This window comes from Scyliorhinus canicula, chromosome 22 (genome assembly GCF_902713615.1).
Source record: "Scyliorhinus canicula chromosome 22, sScyCan1.1, whole genome shotgun sequence".
NCBI classification, from domain to species: Eukaryota; Metazoa; Chordata; class Chondrichthyes; order Carcharhiniformes; family Scyliorhinidae; genus Scyliorhinus; species Scyliorhinus canicula.
In genome coordinates, this window is record NC_052167.1 from 2,332,051 (window position 1) to 2,354,331 (window position 22,281).

At 48.7% G+C, this 22,281-nt stretch overlaps 1 protein-coding gene across 3 annotated transcripts in view; it reads right to left on the minus strand.

Annotated features, from left to right (window-relative positions):
- csgalnact2 (chondroitin sulfate N-acetylgalactosaminyltransferase 2) overlaps nucleotides 1–18,571 on the minus strand; it is a 57,375-nt gene extending 38,804 nt beyond the window's left edge. Inside the window, exons 1-2 of one of the 3 annotated variants that reach the window (XM_038783000.1) lie at nucleotides 18,520–18,571; nucleotides 561–671 (exon numbers count right to left, since the gene is read on the minus strand). The gene's annotated coding sequence lies outside the window, so the exon portion shown is untranslated. Of the gene's footprint in view, nucleotides 1–560; nucleotides 672–2,585; nucleotides 2,605–4,101; nucleotides 4,356–18,519 lie in introns of those variants that run through there. The other 2 variants (XM_038783002.1, XM_038783001.1) reach the window with 2 other exon arrangements.
- Between the last annotated feature and the right edge of the window lie 3,710 nt (nucleotides 18,572–22,281).

Genomic DNA, 22,281 nt, shown 5'->3' on the forward strand with positions numbered 1-22,281 from the left:
ATAGAATCCCTACAAGGAGGCCATTTGGTCCATCACATCTGCACCAACTCTACGAAGAGCACATTACTTAGGCCCACTCCCTGCCCTATCCCCCGTAACCCCGTGCATTCATCGTGGCCAATCCACCTAACCTGCGGGAGGAAACCGGAGCACCCGCAGACACAGGGGGAAAACATGCAGACTCCGCACAGACACCCAAGGCTGGAATCGAACCCAGGTCCCTGGCGCGGTGAGGCTGCAGTGCTAACCACTATACTGCCTCCGTCGTAGTGAACTGTTGGGATGTGGTACGCAGAGCAGATGCGACTCTCCCAAGATAATCATTCAATTATTTGATCCCACGACTCCTTTTAAGTGCCTCATTCCTTTAATCTTTCCATCTGGCTTCCACCTTTTCCACACTCCTACCCGAGGTCATAATTAATCCTGCAAGAAATGTTCCTGCAATATTAAATCTGGGGTTAACAAGAGTTAACAAAGGCATGCTTATCGTTTTGGTAGCAATGTATGAATGGAGCTTTCCCAAGTTTGTTCCTGGTAACGCTAAACGAGAGGCTTACCCAAACAGTTGCTTCTGCCCGTATCCTTCAAGTCCGCTTCAGTGAGCGATGGCTCACCCAGCACAGCCCCATCACTCTCCAAGCCTGTCCAATACAGTCAGTCCAAGTCGTCTGGAAGGGAAGAAAAGAAATTCACAACAGCGCAGCTACAAACGCCTTGTTCAAAGTGGAGCAGCCCATGTGTTTGTCATTACTCTAACCACTAGCAGAGCAGACTGTCACTGCTTTACTCACTGTTAATGTTATCCTGGGGTGGAACCTGCAGTAATGTCTGGAAAACCACAGAGATTTTGTTTTTTTGATGTGTGTGCGTGTGTGTTTGGAGGAGGTCGGGGGTTGCAGCATAAAAATAAACGGGGATGACTGCCTTCTTGGCAACCTGACTCCCAACAAAACAGAAATCGGCTGAAGAGAACGTGATATTTATTTTATCTCGGGGCTCCAAATCCCACTCGTCTCTTTCCTCCCCCCCCCCCCCCCCCCCCCATTTCAAGCTCCAGCACGAGAGGAATGAACATTCGATTTGATCTTTTGTCTGTGAAAATTGTTTGCCATCCAACGTCCTGCGCATTGCTCCACGTGTGGCAGTTGAAGTAGGCAACAGGGAAACAACAACAACACCAACTTGCATTTAGATGACACCTTTACACGTACTGGAACGTTTCACAACGCTTCACAAGAGCAGTATTTTTGCCAAGATATACAAGGAGGTGTTAGGACCAATGGCTGAAAGCTTGGGCGATGAGTTAGGTTTTAAGAAGGTAGGAGGCGGTGGAGGAGGAAAAAGAGAAATTCCTTAAATATAGGGATGTCACAATTACTGCAGTTCCACACATCTTCTGTACTGTGTAGCACTACATTCCGTATGCTTCACCCGATGCCTGTGTCTATGTATTTAAAGTATGTCCTATGTTTTTTTTTCCATGTATGGAGCAATCTGCCTGGACTGTACACAGAACAATACTTTTCACTGTACCTCGGTACACGTGACAATCAATCGAAATCTTTCTTCACATTATAGTATTACACAGCACGGAAACAGGTGGTAAACTTCAACAGATCCAAGTCGGTGTTTATGCCCCACACCAGACTTTTTTCATCTAACCCCTTTAACATCTCCTTCGATCCTTTTCTCATTCATGTGCCTACCAAGGTCCACCTTGAATGAGCTGTGATAGCCACCTCAAATACTCCAGTTGCTCGCTAGTTCCTCATTTTTCACCACTCTGGGTTAAGAATTCTCTCCTGAATTCCATCAGTGATCTCTGCATCATAAAATCGACCTCCTCCAAGATAATCTGATGTAAAAAGAGATTTAGGAATAATCCACACCTGTCATGATGGGGTTCTCTGGCAGCAAAGAGACTGCAGAATCCCACTATTCTCTCAAAGAGTCATCCAGACTCGGAACCTTAGCTCTCTCGCCACAGAGGCTGCCAGACCTGCTGAGATTGTCCAGTGTTTTCTGTTTTTGCTTCAAACTCACTGCTTTCATGCAGGAGCAGGTCATCCACTGCCATACACTCACCTTGGGAGTTTGGAGTCCACGGGTTCAAGCACCCCGACCTCCGCTCCTTCTAGGATGTGACCACCTAAATGTAGGCACCTCCTGTGCATTACTGAGGGCATTCAACCAAAGACCTCTCACAGAATTCACCCCCCCTCTCTCGCTCCCCTCACCACCAAGGGGGTAAAGAGCTATTGGCAGACACTGGCATGAAGCACATGACCTTTGAGGAGAGATCAACCAGTTCAAAAGCAACACTGTACTCAGAAAACAAAGCACATTTACACAGGGCCGTATCACATCTCCGGGAGACCTCTCAAAAGTGCTTCACATGCAAGGAATTACTTTAAAGTACAAGCATACAACAACAAGCTGCATTCAAATAGCACCTGCAACATAGTAAAGTGTCCCAAGCCCCTTCACAGGATTGTTAACAGCAGAGGATATTAGGACAGATAACCGAAAGTTTGGTCAAAGAGGTACGTTTTAAGAAGCACTGGGACATTAACATGACACACCTTATGCACAGCAAGATCCCGCAAGCAGCAAGAAGACACTCAACCAGTTGATCTACTTTTGTGTTGGCTGAAGACAGTATTTTAATCAGGAGAGTAGGAGAACTCTCCGCATTTCTTTGACTAGCATGCAGTATCTTTAATTCTTGCCTGAACCACTGAAAGGTTTTTGAAGCAACCTCGATGAAGGACTGAGATTCGCAAAGTATCCTCTTTCTTTATTTTTTCTCCTGTAAACTGAACGCTCTTGTCTAGACGTTCGAGCGTTGGCAGCAGAATTGGGCCACACAGTGCCAGGGTGATGAATGAATGCATTCATGCCTGGTTTAGTGTTCCAAATAGACAAAACTTCACACATTCATTCTGCTGGGGGCTGCTGGCCATGTGGAAGACAAAACTTTGCAAACACCGGAACCGCGAATGGACCAAAAGCCACCTCCAGCCCTGGTCCGTGTCCCAAACCAGTTCAGAGTTCCGGCCACTGACCAGATGTGCCGGCTCTACTCCCTGCAAAGGGATGTCCGCCAGTGTTGCAGCCACCATAGTGGTTCACTTCCAATTTATCCTGTCTACTGTGTGTGGAGGCCAGCTGGATGAGATACAGGACCACTAATTACAAAAAACAACCCCATTGCGTGCGAGCAGACATTTCACGGCAATGAGAAGCCACATCCAGATCCACTGTGCTAAGGGGGCTGAACCTTTCAGCTTTGAAAGGAGGCAAAGGAGAGGGGACCTTTATATTCGGGATTAATCCAGGTTTTGGAAGTCAAACTATGACTGCAGGGTGAGAAGGCACATGTACAAAAGACACATTCTGTGCTGTCCAACTAACAGCAGTCAGGACTGAGAATGGTTGTGAGGCTGGGTAGCGATGGTTAAAAACTCCAGTGATTTGAGCGGCAGCTCAAAGCTATAAGCGGTTGTGGGGCAATGGAGGGCTGCCACCAGTTCCTTCACGAAGGATGAGCTAAATAGCTTCAACCATCGTGAGACTGGGCAATCTGTAATCTGAATGAATAATGAATAGTGTGTCACGATAGCTTGGTGGGTAGCACGTTCAACTTTGAATCACAGTGTGGCGAGAGATCAAGTGCCATTCGAAATTGGAGCACAAAAATTCAAGGCTGACAGTCCAGAGTATGGCTGAGGGAGGTTTGCACTGTTGCAAGTGCTGTTTTTCCAAACGAGATGTATACTTTCTAATATGGATGAAAAAGATCCCGCGGCACTATTGCAAAGAAAACACTTTCATTTGAAGAGTTCTTCCCCAGTGTCCTGGTCACTGGTTTGTCCTTCTGCCACATCACAAGAACAGCCGATACGGTCATTATCACATTGCTGCATCTGGGAGCTTGCTGTGTGCAAACAGACTGCCACATTTCCCACATTACAACAGTGACAACACTTCAAAAGTAAAACACTTTAGTGCACCCCAAGATTGTGAAAGGCGCGACAGAAATGCACATCCCTCTATATTTCTTTCCAACACGGAGACAAAAGCAAAAGGATACTGTACCAAGCAAAACCATTTCATTCCTGTAATTGACGAGACAGCTTCACCGTGCCTCGCGCTTCTCTACTGAAGAGTAATTGCTGCTTGTTGACATGGGTGGCCAGTATCCTCACACAAACGTAGACAGCTTGGATCCTTCACCTGCAATTCCAGCTGGGCCAGATGTACACAGAGGGTGCACAGTTGTCTTTAACATTTTAATCCACTCATCCTCCAAAGCTGTGTACACTGTGACCATGCACTTAAATAAAAGAGTAAAGTTTGAATGACTTATCAACATGCCCCTGCCCACCTATGCATGACTGAACTCACAGATTGCAGGACACTGATATGTTGGGAAAGTCTTTGAACCGAGGACATATCAAATGAACCACAAGGTCAAAGGTCTGAAGGTCCAAACAGTGTTCTCAAGAATCCTGCGATCTTTCTATTTTGTATTTGCTGACTCATATTATTCTTTCTGTGTACCAAAATATGTTTATTCCTCAGCGAAGGCAGCTCTTTCCTTTGCAATTCACATTTTCAAAGTGAGCTCAAGATATCCCAGGGGTTCTGCGACTTCAGATGTCTGGAAGCTAGCAATGATAGTGGTCAAGAGCAGGTCAACTTTGAAAACCAACACTGCAGGGTCCCCGAGCACAGGCTAAGAAAGAAAAAAAAAAAGACTCTTTGCCCCGACTCACCTCTTTAACAATATTTCCCATGGAAGTCTGCGGTGAAGAACTCGTCTGGGAGTCCAAATTGGGGCTATGTGATATTTCATGGAATGCGATTTTCACTTTGCACCTGGGAGAGATAGCATACTGAGCAGAACTATTTCCCAGTAAGTCACAAACGATTTTTTAAAACAACTCTCCCAGTATAGTGCAGAGAATTCTGCTTTGAACAGTGTTGCAATCCAGGTTTTCATACTGGGGTGGCTGGCCCCCTAGCAAGGGTGGGAAAGTGAGTGCAGGGCGCGGGGAACCCCTGGGATCAGATTTCTGTCGTTGCTGATTTATTAAATTTCAGTTGCCAGACTCAGAAATAGCTTCCGCCAATGAGGGGAACATTTTTTTCCTTTGTACATCTTTCAGAGATTTGAGAGTCGGTCCTGCCGCAGATAAGGTTGAAAGCCATTGCATTCCATTATCAAAACCGCAGCACCCCGTAAAGTAAGTATGGGTGAGCATCTGGAGAAAGGCACTCTCGCCTCGTGTGTTTTCTTTTCAGAATCACTGCAGCTATTAAGAGTCCCCACATTCCAAAAGAACATTGAAAGAAATTAGCTCTGTGGCCCAAGTCCAAGGCTCAGAGACTCAGCAGCAGATGTAGAGACAGATTCTGACATCACAGTGATTACATCAGTACTGCGGAATCCTCGGACACCTCATCACCTCACCTCACTTGTAGACTTTGCCACATCTCCACAGCACTGCAGCCGACAAAAACCTCAAAAAGAGCATGCGATTTTTCACATCGTTCGCTTTAGCAAAGCCAAACATCACACAGTAACTGCATTCCGTCTGGGATAATGATAACAAAGAAGCAAAAAAAAAAAAGTCCTACTGATGGGAATGGAATATTTAACTCATTGGTGACTTACTGCAAGTACTCAAGTTCAGATAGGAAATCTGGCTCACTGTCTGGGGGCGTAAAAGTTGGGAGGTACCTTCCATACAAATCATTATGGCAATGCTTTAGCTTACTCTCAGGAGCATATGTATCAGCCCCTGATCCTTTTTGTTCATTCTGTACCAAACCTGCCTCTCCCTGGCTCCGTCGCCCTATTCCCTATCCATGCTTTGAGCAGCCAAGATGCCTCAAAGCAAATTTCCTTGCTATCTGGAGAGAATGGGGCATTGTCTATTGGAGCCTTCATTCCCCTCCTAGCACAGAGGAGTCTATAACACTTTGGGAAGCTTTATCGTCCAGAAGGTGGGACTCGCTGCCACAAGGGGTGGTTGAGATCAACGGTGGAGAAGTATTTAAGGGGAAATTAAATAAGCGCATAAGGGGGAAAAGAATAGAAGAAAATGCTGATGAGGTTGGATGAAAAGGGAGTGGGTAGGTGGAAATGACACTGTTCTGGAGCATAAACTGGTGGCGTGGAATGTCTTATTTCTATTCTGTAGGTTTAACTTAGCCTCAGGCAGTGAAATCATAATAATAATAATTGTTAAAAGCGAGCAGGGCTTCAGGGCAGCTTATCCTGTGGCATTTGCACACCCATAACTGACATGTAGCACGGTAGCATTGTGGATAGCACAATTGCTTCACAGCTCCAGGGTCCCAGGTTCGATTCAGGCTTGGGTCACTGTCTGTGCGGAGTCTGCACATCCTCCCCATGTGTGCGTGGGTTTCCTCCGGGTGCTCCGGTTTCCTAACACAGTCCAAAGATGTGCAGGTTAGGTGGATTGGCCATGATAAATTGCCCTTAATGTCCAAAATTGCCCTTAATGCTGGGTGGGGTTACTGGGTTATGGGGATAGGGTGGAGGTGTTGACCTTGGGTAGGGTGCGCTTTCCAAGAGCCGGTGCAGACTCGATGGGCCTAATGGCCTCCTTCTGCACTGTAAATTCTATGATGTATCCATGATGTACGCTGTGGAAATGTTCCCCAGTAGCACAACGGAGATGAGCAGATCTATCATAACAGAGAATTATGGAAACCAACTTTTTACCATCAACTTCTATTGTGCTGAAGGTGGCTGCGATTTATGTTGGAATAACATGAAGGGCTGGGTCCAGCACCGTTCTCACAATACCATGTCCCATCCTGGCCAATGAAGCACAAGACATTCCAATCTGGCAGCAGCCTGATCCATAGTCTCTGAGAAACGGACAGACTAGGAAGACTTGGCAATCTCACTCTGAAAATAGGGAAAATTAAATCAGCAAAATGAAAGGATGTTCATGTAGGGGAACGCAATTAAAGTTTTGATGTTTGACGTGGGCCGGTTAGATACAATTTGCTCCATTTGCCCTTGATAGAAGCAACCAGCTCGGTTGCATACCTCGGTCACTTCTCCTCCAAACCAAAATGTTCCGACAAATCTTCCTGTTTCCTTTCCTGTGGCTTTAGACAACGATGCATAGAAAGGCAACCACTGTGCGCTAGATAGCGGACAGAACCTGCCAACTTGACAAACATCCCCTCAGCGTGTTTGCACACTCCAGGTTTATTTCCACCATCTTCAGTCTTTGAAAGTATAAGACTTTGGTTTTCAACAGTTTAGGCAGACCCTAGAACTCCCTCAGTAAATGTACAAATTCCTCCCTAAAACCCAGCTCTTTGAGCAAGATTTTCCTCGCCCCCTTCTCTGTTCCCATTTTTGTTTGATTGCTCCATGAAACACAGTAGGGCATTTTTGTTCATGAAAAGGTGCTGCATAAATGCTTGTTGTCCTCACCACTGGTCTGGCCATCTATCCTCAACCTTCCTGTCACTAGTTTGCATCTATATTCGCTTGTCTTGAAGTTGTGCTTCAACTTAACATAGAACATAGAACAGTACAGCACAGAACAGGCCCTTCGGCCCTCGATGTTGTGCCGAGCATTGTCCGAAACCAAGATCAAGCTATTCCACTCCCTGTCATTCTAGTATGCTCCATGTGCCTATCCAATAACCGCTTGAAAGTTCCTAAAGTGTCCGACTCCACTATCACAGCAGGCAATCCATTCCACGCCCTAACCACTCTAAGTAAAGAACCGACCTCAGACATCCCTCCTATATCTCCCACCCTGAATCTTATAGTTATGCCCCCTTGTAACAGCTACATCCACCCGAGGAAATAGTCTCTGAACGTCCACTCTATCTATCCCCCTCATCATCTTATAAACCTCTATTGTCGCCTCTCATCCTCCTCCGCTCCAAAGAGAAAAGCCCTAGCTCCCTCAAGCTTTCCTCATAAGACCCATCCTGCAAACCAGGCAGCATCCTGGTAAATCTCCTTTGCACCCTTTCCAATGCTTCCACATCCTTCCTGTAGTGAGGTGACCAGAACTGCACACAATGCTCTAAATGTGGTCTCAGCAGGGTGAGGAATAGTTGCAGCATAACCCCGCGGCTCTTAAACTCAAGCCCCCTGTTAATAAACGCTAACAAACTATAAGCCTTCTTCACGGCTCTATCCACTTGAGTGGCAACCTTCAAAGATCTGTGGACATGAACCCCAAGATCCCTCTGTTCCTCCACATTCCTCAGAACCCTGGCATTGACCCTGTAATCCGCATTCAAATTTTTTCTACCAAAATGAATCACCTCGCACTTATCAGGGTTAAACTCCATCTGCCATTTTTCGGCCCAGCTCTGCATCCTATCAATGTCTCTTTGCAGCCTACAACAGCCCTCCACCTCATCCACTACACCACCAATCTTGGTGTCATCAGCAAATTTACTGACCCACCCTTCAGCCCCCTCCTCCAAGTCATTGATAAAAATCACAAATAGCAGAGGACCCAGCACTGATCCCTGTGGTACACCGCTGGTAACTAGTCTCCAGTCTGAAAATTTTCCATCCACCACCGCCCTCTGTCTTCTAAGTGATAGCCAGTTACTTATCCAATTGGCCAAATTTCCCTCTATCCCACATCTCCTTACTTTCTTCATGAGCCAACCATGGGGAACTTTATCAAACGCCTAATATTAAAAATAATATTTAAATAATATTTAAAGCTCAAGATTCAGCTTTTCTACTCCAATTAGTATCTTGTGCATCGCTGAAAGACTCCCCTCATATAAGGTCAAGGCTGGCACAGCCAGGTTTTGTGAACCTTTCCTCATATCTCAGTCCTTGGGCTTCATATGCAGTGTAGGCATAGACAATGTCATGTCGCTCGGTCAGAGCGTACCGTCAAGCACTGAAACATTACTTTCGCAGTGCAGAGACTTCCACTGACGATTGATCATCGCTGATGCTACCAACTCAGCTCCCTACATTGCCAACATCTGAAAATTTATTTTCTTAAAAAGCGCAGGAGGAAGCAAACCCTTGCAGTTATCTAGAGAAGACGAATTTCACCCAAGCAAGAAAACTCAGCCTCCGCTGTAGCTGGTGGTAGCTACAGACAGAGACGGTTAGAGGTTTTCTACATTGTGTGGCCGACTAGGAATCTCCAGCACTCTTACCGCCTGCCATTGGGGGAAGACTTGCCGGTTGATATTAAAAACCGGTTTAACCTCAAGTTATAAACACATCATCCTTGGCGATCATGTCCTGGGATTAAACTTGAAGCTGGAGCTTCTGGCTCAGAGACAGGACATTCCCCTGTGCCAGAGACCTCCACAACTGCACCCAAATAATGGATGGGGTTTTTGGCAGCAAAAATGGTTTATCGTCCAATTGCAAATATCAGATAAAAATCCTCTTTTAGATAGCAGTGAAATGTTAATTTGATTGCAGCAAGATCCATTCGTCCATGAAAAGGCAATGTAGAATGTCACAGCTGGACTCCTGTCAATACATCTCCCACATAAATAAATAAACTCCTCTTGCAAGTCCAGAATCTTAAATGTACTGGGAAATGAAATGAAATCTTCTTTCAAATCTTCAAAGAAATTTGCGTCACAGCTCAACTCCGGCCCTTAGTGGAACCTTCCCTTGTCAACACTTTTCATCATACCGAATACAACTCTTCTCTCATCTGGTTTCTTTTTGAAACTGGAATGTATATTTATAGAGTAGGTTGAGTGGGAAAAAACACATGAGTAGAAGTAATGATTGTACCAACCCTCCATAACTCTTTCCCAATCAGCATTATCAGATTTCTCTTGTTATCAAGTCCTGGAACAGGCCTTTATTTCATGATAGGCACACTGGCATAGTACAGCTAGCAACATAGACACACATGTTCTTCAGTGTTGGCATCCTTCCATCTATGGACACATAGAAAACAATCTATCTAGTTGGGGCGTCTTCAGTTGGTGCACCTTTGCTGATGGCTGTGATGGTAAATCATTGAGAGGGAGTCTTGACACAAGCGCCACTCATGCAGCTGCCAAGTGACCCTGTGGATTACTGTTTTTGGCATAGACCGCCTGTTGCCAAGACGATGGGTATAGTGGCGGTGCACGTGTGTTCTAATTTCCCTCTTACACCAGCCACTTCAGGTCACATTTGCCTGATCATCTGGCTCCGATTACTTCACCATACAGAAAAAGTCTTTGGGTGTGTAACATTTTCCAGCCTGCAGATGTGTCCTATCCACCGGAGCCGCATCTGTTTGCTTAGTGCCAACACACTTGGCAACTCTGCCATTGAGAGAACTGCCGCATTCATGGTTTTGTCTTGCCAGGATAAGAATGTGATTGCACTGTAGGGGGTGCAGAGGAGATTCACCAGGATGTTGTCTGGGATGGAACATTTAAGTTATGAAGAGAGGTTGGATAGGCTTCGGTTGCAGCAGAGAAGACGGAGAGGTGACCTGAACGAGATGTACAAGATTATGAGGGACATGGGCAGGGTGGATAGGGAGTAGCCATTCCCCTCAGTTGATGGGTCAGTCATGGGGGGGAGGGAGACAAGTTCAAGGTGAGGGGCAGGAGGTTTTGGGGGGGGGGGGGGAATGTGAGGAAAAACATTTTTACCCAGAGGGTGGTGACGGTCTGGAATGCACTGCCTGGGAGGGTGGTAGAGGCGGGTTGCCTCACATCCTTTAAAAAGTACCTCGATGGCACTTGCCACGTCATAACATTCAAGGCTATGGGCCAAGTGCTGGCAAATGGGATTAGTTGGGGGGGGGGGGGGGGGTGGTCAGGTGTTCTTCATGTATTGGTGCAGACTTGATGGGCCAAAGGGCCTCTTCCGCACAGTATTTTCTGTGATATGCGCATAATATATTGCAGGTAGAAAAGATGAAAATTATTGAGCCCCTCATTACTGGTCCAATTAGAGGATATTATTGAGGCAGGAAGACATAGCATCAATTTAGCTAAAGAACAAAGCTTCAGCACACTACACGGAGGAAACCTACATTTAGCGACCATATAAGATAGTAATTTATACAGGCAACAGGAACTTGTTTACCCAGAGTCAGGGTGAGAATGTGGAACTCGCGACCACATGGAAGTGGATGAGGTAAACAGCAGGGGAAGTGGAGACAGGTGAAAGGAAGAAAAGGATATGTTGACAGGTTTGGATTAAGTCAGGTGGGTGAAGGTTTGTGTGGAGGATCAACTAGATCGAGTTTTGTAAATACGGCGTATTATTGTTAATAATACGCACCTCATCGCCCACAACATTTTGTTTTGCCTTGTATCCTGCCACATTTGACTGATATTCAAGTCGATTGTCTGTTCAAAGCTCCAAGGTGTTCATAGATAGAGGGCAAGATCCACCTGCCGTGTTACGCTCTCCCTTGAGCGCGGTGTGGCTGGTGAATGCCGGGGGAGCCCTCTCGTGGGCTTCCTGACAGTCTTCGCGCCTCGGGGAATTAACCCAAGTCCTGCATCTGAAACATGGCCACAAGGGGCATGACCAGGCGGCGTACGCCGAAGCTGGTTTTAAACCAGCTTCGGCAAGCATCCGGTATCCACCGGCCTCCCCAGCGACGCCGCAGCCGGGCGCCAACCAGCGCACTCTACGCAAATGTGTAGCCATCGGAGACCCCTGGGTGGTCAGGGTAAGTGCAGAGTGGATCCCAGGCCCTCCCCTCCCCCCTGGAACGCGGGTACCTTGGCACTGCCCAACTGGCAGGAGCACTGCCTGGGTGCCAGGATGGCAGTGCAAGGGTACCGAGGTGCCAGGATAGCACTGCCAAAGGCCAGAGGGGCGAAGGGGGCCATGCCCGTGACAGGATGGTAGGGAGGTTGAAGAGTGGGGTGTGCAGGTCAGGTCAGTAAGGGGTGCTGCAAGGGGGCTTGGGGAGGCCTTAAGAGGGAGGAACCCCCAGGGACCCCATTGTGGGGTGTCTTCATTTGGGGGGTGGTGGTAGTGTCCATGTGTGTGTGTGCGCGTGTGTGTGGGGGAGGGGGTGGCATTGCCCATGGGTGGGGGGTATGGGGGACCCACAAACTCGGGGCACCCTTTCAAAATGGCGGCCCAATCTCGGAGTTCAGCTTCCCAGTGCTAAAACCGAGTCCAAAAAAGTGACCAAGTGTCATTGAATAGCGGTGAGGAACTCGCCAGACTCCCTGAAAAATCAACCACAAATGAACATAGAGTTTTTTTGGAATAATAGCGCCCAGAATCTCAGTTGACTTCTAATCCATCAGTTCTGCTGGGGACTAGCTGAAAATGTCATACGGTAACTGGCTTTCTGCACCCACTAATATCCTTAAGTTGTTAATGGTGAGGAGACAGCTATCATCACTAGATAATCATAGAAAAGTCTGGCAGATTTCTACTCAGTGCTTCACAAGGTCCCAGTGCAGTATCCAATTGGTTCTTAAATGATTCCATGATGCGATTCCATTACTCTATCTGGGAGATTAGAAGGCAACAGATTTCAGCCATGGATTCCATCTGTCAGCTAAACAGGCAATGAATAACATATAGCTAATGGCCCAAGCACAGAGCTGCACTGCAGCCAGAATCATGCCAGGTGTTGACCAGGAACTGGTCTCAATTCAGCTACTAACGGTAGTCATGGGTGAAGAAAATGTAAACTTGGAAAGCTTATCATCCGAGGTGTTGGCAGACCTGCTATGTATTTTTCAGATTCTTATTAAGATCCAGTTCACAGGACCATTAACATTTTTATGAAAACACGTTCAAATATTTTGTTATAATCAATAGAACTATGCCACAAGATTTTACTCCCTTTCAACAAAACAAACTGTATTGTATACAAGATTTAAACAGAACAAGCACGATTAACTTAACAATATGGTTTATAACTATATATAATATATATGTGTTCTACATTCAGGCTTAAAGAACAAAGTAAAGTACAGCACAGGAACAGGCCCTTTGGTCCTCCAAGCCCGCGCTGACCAGGCTGCCCGTCTAAATTAAAATCTTCCACACTTCTGGGGTCCATATCCCTTTATTCACATCCAATTCATGTATTTGTCAAGATGCCCCTTAAACCTCACTATCGTCCCTGCTTCCACCACCTCCTCCAGTAGCGAGTTCCAGGCACCAACTACCCTCTGTGTAAAAAAACTTGCCTCGTACATCTCCTCTAAACGTTGCCCCTCACACCTTAAACCTATGCCCCCTAGTAATTGATCCCTCTAACCTGGACAAAAGTCTCTGACTACCCACTCTGTCTATTCCCCTCATAATTTTGTAAACCTCTATCAGGTCACCCCTCAACCTCCGTCGTTCCAGTGAGAACAAACCAAGTTTCTTCAACCTCTCATCATAGCTAATGCCCTCCATACCCGGAAACATCCTAGTAAATCTCTTCTGCATACTCTCCAAACCCTTGACACGTTCTGGTAGTGTGGCGACCAGAATTGAACACTATACTCCAAGTGTGGCCTAACTCAGGTTCTATACAGCTGCAACATGACTTGCCAATTCTTATACTCAATGGCCCGGCCAATGAAGGCAAGCATGCCATATACCTTCTTGACTACCTTCTCCACCTGTGTTGCCCCTTCCCACTTCCATGACACATCAATCGTAAAGCCATTTACATCTATAGGGACCACCCATAAATATGCCACAAAAATGTTCCTCAGTCCGGCTTTTTTTCAAGGAGGTCAAACTTTAATTTACCCTCTCCCGACTGTGAAGGCCTCATCCCTTGTTATGGTTATTTTAATTGAGCAGTCCATGTCTATATGCAGCAAGACCTGGACAATATTCCAGCTAGTCTGGTAAGTAGTAATTAACATTCGTGCCACACAAGTGCCAGGCAATGACCATTTCCAGCGAGAGAGAATCTAACCATTGCCCCTTGGCATTCAATGACGTTACCTTCACTGAGTCTCTCAACATCCTCGGGGTTATCATTGACCAGAAACTGACTGGACCAACCATATAAACATTGTGGCTACAACAGCAGGTCAGAGACTGGAAATTCTGCGGAGAGTAACTTATCTCCCGACTCCCGAAAGCCTGTGTCCACCATCAACAAGACGCAAGTCTCCTGACTTCTAATCATAGATTTTACAGTGCAGGAGGCGGCCATTCGGCCCATCAAGCCTGCACCGGCCCTTGGAAAGAGCACCCCACTTAAGCCCACACCTCCACCCTAGCCCTGCAACCCAGTAACCCCACCTAACCTTTTTGGACCATAATTGGCAATTTAGCATGGCCAATCCACCTAACCGGCACATCTTTGGACTGTGGGAGGAAACCGGAGCACCCGGAGGACACCCACGCAGGCACGGGGAGAACGTGCAGACTCCTCACAGACAGTGACCCAAGCCGGGAATCGAACCTGGAACCCTGGAGCTGTGAAGCAACTGAGCTAACCACTGTGCTGCCGTGATGGAAAACTCCCCACTTGCCTGGATCAGTGCAGCTCCAAGACATGAAGCAACCTGCAGAGAAACGTGGAATGTTTTTTATATTCTTTCATGGGACGTGGGTGTTCACTGCCTAGGCCAGCATTTTCATTCTGATGTAGTACACACATAGTGCTGTTAGGGAGGGAGGGCGCTCCAGGAGTTTGACCCAGTGACAATGAAGGAATGGCAATATACTTCCTGGTTTGGGTGATCAAGAGGTTTGACACCATTCAGGACAAAGCAGCTTGCTTGTTTGGCACCCAACCACCACTTAAACGTTCACTCCCTCCACCGCCAGCACACAGTAGCAGCAGGGTGTACCACCTGCACGATGCATTGTTAACAACTCACCAAACGCTACTTTGACAGCACCTTCCAAGCACACGACCTCTTCCAACTCGAAGGGCAGCAACTGCATGGGAACATCATTTACCAATTCGCCACCCACCTCCCCCCCCCAGGCCACATGCCATCCAAACTTGGAACTATATCACCATTCCTTCATTGTCACAGGGTCAAAATCCTGGAGCTCCATCCCTAACAGCACTGTGTGTACCTGCACCACATAACTGCAGTGGTTCACTACCACCTTCTCAAGGGCAAATGGGATGGGCAATGAAAATGCTGGCCCAGACAGTGACACCCACATTCCATGAAACAATATAAAACGTATTTCAGGTTTCTTTGCAGGCTGCTTCATTTTGCAATAAGACACTATGAGGCCAACTTCATATTCTGTCATTAGCTTCAAATCAGACAATTTTCCAGCTTCCGTTCCACACAAGTTTCAAGCTGAGATTAAGCCTCACCTGCTAAGCAGTCAACGATGATACAAGTATTTTACTCTGTTTACAGTGCAGGTCTAACTGTCATTCACTTTGGCTCACTTCTTTCAGTGAGCTGCAAGCTACACAAGGTTCAAACTGAAATTAAAACCCTCTCCCAGCAAACAGCCAGATAAATTGAAACCAAAGAGACTTCCTCAACTCCACAATGACTCCCAGGTTCGATCCGTGCTCTGGGTCACTGTCCGTGTGGAGTTTGCACATTCTCCCCGTGTTTGTGTGGGTTTCGCCCCCACAAACCAAAAAGATGTGCAGGCTAGTTGGATTGGCCATGTTAAATTGCCCCGAATTGGAAAAATAAATTGGGTACTGTAAAAAAAATTTTTAATTCCACAACGACACAGCTTGCTCTGGGCTATCCCCAAACCTTTAAGCAAATTATCCCTCCCTTACAATTTCTCCAGCTCAGTAAACCTACCTACTGTTTTACAGCTCTATCTCTTCCAATCTGTCTATTAAACAAACATGGGCAACCTTCTGAACAGTCATTTTTTAAGGTGTTCTGGAAAACACTAAAGTCCAGCTTTTTATTACTTTGGTTTTTGCAACAATTATCATCCCAGAAATAAACATTACCTCTAAAGCATTAAAACAAACCATGAACTAGATATTCACAACACTGCATTTACCACGAGCAGCCACCAAGGCAATCTAGGTTTACGGAACACCGCTTAAAAAATTAAGGGCTGGATTCTCCGTAGCCCGACACCGAAATCGTGATCGGCGATCTGGTGGAGAATGGATTCCGGTGCTGGAATCGGGGCAGGTTTGACACCAGTCCACCATGCCCCACCCTCTCCAAACCGACATCATGGCCAATCCACCTGTGCGCCGCATGCCATTTCAACACTGTTAGCGCATCATCGGCCGTCCCACCCACAATGCTCCACTCTCAATGGGCCGCAGCGTGTAGGCTGCGGATAGTGTCCAGCACCACCACACTCGGCCAGGACCCGTGCCGCTGGCCGGGGCGGGGGGGGGGGGGGCACCTGAGGGATGGCCGGGGGGGGGGGGGGATGTGGGGTCGCAGTTGGCAGGTTGTGTTCGCCATGTTTTATAGCACGACCGGTGCAGGTTATCAGCCGTGCTCATGCGCGGCCTGGGACCTGGGAACCAGCCATTCTCGGCACGACCCGCAGGAGTTTCACTCGGCGTCAGTACTAGCCCCTCATTGGTACTGGAATCGGTGAGGATTTCACCCCGATTTTTTGGTCGTGAAATCCACACACGAGCCGCTGCCGTCAATACTTAGTCTCCCAAGTGGAGAATGCAGCCGAGAGGTTTTCTCATCTCAGACAGAGATGAGGAGAAATTTCTTCTCTCAATGGATTGTTATTTGTTGGAATTCTCTACCCCAGAGACCAGTGGGGACTGGGCTATTGAATATTTTAAAGGCTGAGTTCGACTGGCTATCAACTTACAAGGGAGTCAAGGGTTAACAGAGGACAAGCAGGAAAGCGAAGTTAAGGCCACAATCCGATCAACAATGGTCTTGTTGAATGGCAGAGTCAAGGGGTCGAAAGGCCCAGTCCTGCTCCTCTTTCTTATCGTCTTATAAATGTCAAATGGTGATGCCGGTGGCAGTATTTCCATAAGGCCCAGAGTTTGGGATTGGCATGAGAGGACAGGACACGCGGCAGTCTGGACACCAAGGAGCTTGGAGTGCATTGAGTTGGCATTTACGGCTAAAGGAAAGGAGTATAACGGTTGCAACTCTGCAAAGCATTGGTGAAGTCATACCTCAGATATTCTGCACAGTTTTGGATGGGATTGGCAGGCTGGGGGGGGGGGAGTGGGGGGGAGGCAGACTGGGGATTGCAGGCTGGGAGGGGGGGAATGTTGGGATGTGTCAGGCTGGAGGGGGGGGCGTCAGGCTGGAGGGGGGGGCGTCAGGCTGGAGGGGGGGGCGTCAGGCTGGAGGGGGGGCGTCAGGCTGGAGGGGGGGCGTCAGGCTGGAGGGGGGGCGTCAGGCTGGAGGGGGGCGTCAGGCTGGAGGGGGGGCGTCAGGCTGGAGGGGGGGCGTCAGGCTGGAGGGGGGGCGTCAGGCTGGAGGGGGGGCGTCAGGCTGGAGGGGGGGCGTCAGGCTGGAGGGGGGGCGTCAGGCTGGAGGGGGGGGCGTCAGGCTGGAGGGGGGGCGGTCAGGCTGGAGGGGGGCGTCAGGCTGGAGGGGGGGCGTCAGGCTGGAGGGGGGCGTCAGGTTGGAGGGGGGGCGTCAGGCTGGAGGGGGGGCGTCAGGCTGGAGGGGGGCGTCAGGCTGGAGGGGGGGCGTCAGGCTGGAGGGGGGGCGTCAGGCTGCTGGGGGGCGTCAGGCTGGAGGGGGGGCGTCAGGCTGGAGGGGGGGCGTCAGGCTGGAGGGGGGGCGTCAGGCTGGAGGGGGGCGGCAGGCTGGAGGGGGGGCGTCAGGCTGGAGGGGGGGCGTCAGGCTGGAGGGGGGGCGTCAGGCTGGAGGGGGGGCGTCAGGCTGGAGGGGGGGCGTCAGGCTGGAGGGGGGGCGTCAGGCTGGAGGGGGGGCGTCAGGCTGGAGGGGGGGGGTCAGGCTGGAGGGGGGGCGTCAGGCTGGAGGGGGGGCGTCAGGCTGGAGGGGGGGCGTCAGGCTGGAGGGGGGGCGTCAGGCTGGAGGGGGGGGTGTCAGACTGGGGGTGGGGGGTGTCAGACTGGGGGTGGGGGGTGTCAGACTGGGGGTGGGGGGTGTCAGACTGGGGGTGGGGGTGTCAGACTGGGGGTGGGGGGTGTCAGACTGGGGGTGGGGGTGTCAGACTGGGGGTGGGGGGTGTCAGACTGGGGGGTGGGGAGGGTGTCAGACTGGGGGAGGGGGGAAGGGTGTCAGACTGGGGGAGGGGGGAAGGGTGTCAGATTGGGGGAGGGGGGAAGGGTGTCAGATTGGGGGGGTGTCAGACTGGGGGGGGGTGTCAGACTGGGGGGGTGTCAGACTGGGGATGGGGGGTGTCAGACTGGGGGGGGTGTCAGACTGGGGGGGGTGTCAGACTGGGGGGGGTGTCAGACTGGGGGGGGGTGTCAGACTGGGGGGGGGTGTCAGACTGGGGGGGGGTGTCAGACTGGGGGGGGTGTCAGACTGGGGGGGGGGGGGGATGGTGATGATATCAGGGACGCACCGTTACCCTGACAACCAGCAATTTAAAAAAATATAAACCACAATCCCCCCCAACAGAACCCAGGAAAACCCTCCACTCACCGGCCGCCACTCTGGTCTCCGGGGAAGCTGCCGGGCCGCGGGGGGGGGGAGGCTGAGGCGGGGGAGGAGCCGCACCAATCGGGCTCGGAGGGGGCGGGGATCGAGCGGAAACATTTGGAGGACGGACCGGAAGTGGGCGGTGAGCTGAGGCGGAAGTGAGCGCCCGGGGGGGTTACAGAGGGGGACAGGCGGGGTGTCGCTTAGCAACCGGGGCTCCCTCCGGGGACGGGGTAAGGGAGGGAGCTTCAGCCCAGAAACACGGACACAGTCCGGCCATGAGCAACCTGCATTCATGTAGCGCCTTTCAGCAAAGTCTCCAAACCGCCAATTTCAGTCACTGTGGGAAACATAGAGGCAACGCGGGGACTGCGAGCTCCAACAAACAACAATGTGATAATGGCCAGATTATCTGCTTTCCACGTGTCGGCGGGGCGATTAATATTGAGCGAAGGACTGCGGCGGGGACTCTAAAATAACCGTAGATGCTGGAAATCTGAAATAAAAACCAGGGGCGGTCATTCTTCGGAATAGCACCGTGGGATCCGCACGCGAGGTCACAGTCTCGCGTCTCATCTGATAACGCAGCACTCCTGCAGTGCTGCAGCAAGTGTTGTCAGCATTGGTTTTTTGAAGAATAAAGGGATTAAGGGTTATGGTGTTCGGGCCGGAAAGTGGAGCTGAGTCCACAAAAGATCAGCCATGATCTAATTGAATGGCGGAGCAGGCTCGAGGGGCTAGATGGCCTACTCCTGCTCCTAGTTCTTATGTTCTTATGTTTCGTAGAATCTTTTTTAGAATTTACAGTGCAGAATGAGGCCATCTGGCCCGTCGAGTCTACACCGGCCCTTAGAAAGAGCACCCTACCGAAGCTCTCACCTCCACCCTATCCCTGTAACCCAGTAACCCCACCTAATCTTTGGACACTAAGGGGAAATTTAGCATGGCCAATCCTGCACATCTTTTGACTGGGAGAAAGTGCAAACTCGACACAGCCAGTCACCCAAGGCTTGATTTGAACCCAGTCCCTGGAGCTCTGAGGCAACAGTGCTAACCACTGTGCCACCGTGCTCAATCCACAGAGTGGGACCGGGACCTCGCGGCTCAGAGGCGGGGGTGCTCCTGACTGAGCCATGGCTGACATGTACCTTAGGAAAGACTTTATGAAGTCGTCGCTGTTGGCTGCCCTTCAATTTTTTATAATTAATTTCCGGGATGTGTGCGTCGCTGGATAGGCCCAGTATTTATTGCCCATCCGAGGTGCAGCTACACTCAGGGTCACTGGTTTCTCAAATAGGTCTTCAAGTGACTGAACGGTCCAATTCCTGAATGTCACTTGTAATTTTCTGAAAACGCAACACCCAGTTTTCACGTAACCACCCCCTACAAACAGCCATATGATCATCTGCTTTTAGTATAGGTTAGCTGGGACACCAGGAAAAAATGCAGTAGTCTTGTTCAAAATAGTGGCCATGAGAGCTTCTACATTCACCTGAGAGGCAGAAGGGCACCTGGATGTAGCATCTTTCCAAGGGCTGGTGCAGACTCGGGCCGAATGGCCTCCTGCACTGTGAATTCTATGATCTAATTGGAAAGATGACACCTCTGAGAATGTGGCTCTCCCTCAGTACTAATGTTGGCTTGGCATCCTGGATTTTGTGCAACAAGTCTTTTGAGTGGGACTTGAATCAACAATATTCTGATTTCTGAGTGTTAGCGCTACCTGCTGAGTACACAGCTGACACATGGTGCTTTTAAAAGAAAAAAAAACTATACGTATCATCTTGCACATCCTCAGGACATCACAAGTACTTTATCGGCAATAGTTTTGAAGTGCAGTCTTACACCCGATAGCCAATTTGTGCACAGCAAGGTCCCACGGAAAGCAAAAATAACAGCCAGACGGTCGAGGGAGGAATGTTGGTCGAGGTTCTAGGTCAGCATTCTTTGAATGGTTTTGATATGAATTGAATGGATTAATTAGCGTTCACCTGATTGGACCTCACTGGCATCACATCCAAAAGATCCAACCTCTGGCAACTGAACACTCCCTCTGCACTGCATTGAAGTGCCTACATTTTCCGCTCAATTCCTGCTGTAGCCCAATCTAATATTGTCAGAGCATGAAGCGTCATTGACATTTTTTGTCGGAATCAAGTCAAGCGGTTCTATTGCAGCTGTTTTTGTACGTTCAACACAGAGTGATATTCACCATATGCGCTTTTCTCATTGTTGTTTTTTTATTTTCTGTTTCTAACTGCTTGTCCTCTTTCTGAGTTTTCTGTTTTACTGAATGCTTAATTCCTCAGGATAACATTCTTGCACCTACGGAGCAATGGCTAAATTATTTTATCCATTAGGAGGGATCCCTGTCAAAATTGCAGACTAATTTCCTTGGCGTTTTCAGTCGGTTTGCTAGCATGGTGCACACTAACATGAAGGCCTCAAATATTTTGACAGAGTCCGGACCCAGCGGACATGAGAATTCTATTCCATTCCGAGAGCTAATATTAACAACCCGCATCGTGCCTGTTGCTAGTGATGACTGGAGTATTGTATTTACAATGTAATCTGTTCAGACCTTGTGCTTAAGCACTTTGTTTATCAGTATCGATGTGTTTGTACTTTGGAACTATCCAATGTTACAGTACAAGGGTGACAGAGGGAACTTGACTAAGAGTTGATTGGGTGCGTGTGCTGAAGGCCCTTGACACCAGTCCAAGCACAGGAGCAACGAACGAGAGCCCTTGGACAAATATCAGTTTTACATAGATGCAATTTGTTTCTATTCATTTGGCATAAATTACAGTGGATTTCTGCAGATTGATTTCACAAGGCAGAATTTGAGAAATACCCGAGAACATTAACTGCATTGTCAAGGCACAGTGACTTTGGGCAGAATGCTCCGGTTCCCCAGCCGCATGTTTCTCGGCCATGCACCATTTGCTTGTAAATAGGATTTCCCATTGAAACCACCCTACGACGCCCAATGGCGGGGCTGCGCTGCCGGCAGGAAAAGTGAATCTCAACAACCAGAGAATTCCGGCCTTTGTTTCTGAAATGCTACTCAACGTCTTCAAGATGTCACTCCCGAGCTTTGCTACTTAACCCGTCGTCGACCACTCAAACAAGTTTGTTAACAGAGGGCTGCCTGAACCATGGTCTGTCACTGCAGCCTTGTTAAACTTTTTTTTGCTATTGACTTCAAATCGACGGGGATATAAAGCGAGCTGCCAATTCACTCAAACACGACCTAAATCCTTGCACATATAGTCAAGATCGACCCCAGTGTTTTCAGATCACGCTGTAAAGGTTTTTCCCATCTCCTGCTTGTCATCCTCATCTCTCATAAAGTGCTCAGCTGTTCTGCTACGCAAACAGTCCCATATAAATGAAAACTGTTTACCTGAGTTTTCACAGTAACATTGGAACACAGAGAATCTAGCACAGAGGGAGAGTATTCGATCCATCAAACTCCATTTCCCTCTAACTTTATTCCCAAGCCTTTGTCCATTTAAACACTTGTCAAATGCAACTTTAAGGTTCAAGCGGCGACTCCATGCTCCCCGCTTGAGGACATCTTCATAAGGCGGATAGTGGTAATGTAATATCACTGGACTAGTCACCTAGAGGCACAGATAAATGCTATGAGGACACGGTTTCAAACCCTACCATGGCAGCTTGTGGAATTTAAATTCAATCAATAAGTTTGCAATTGTTAAAAACACACTTGGTTCACTAATGCCGTTGAGGGAAGGAAATCTG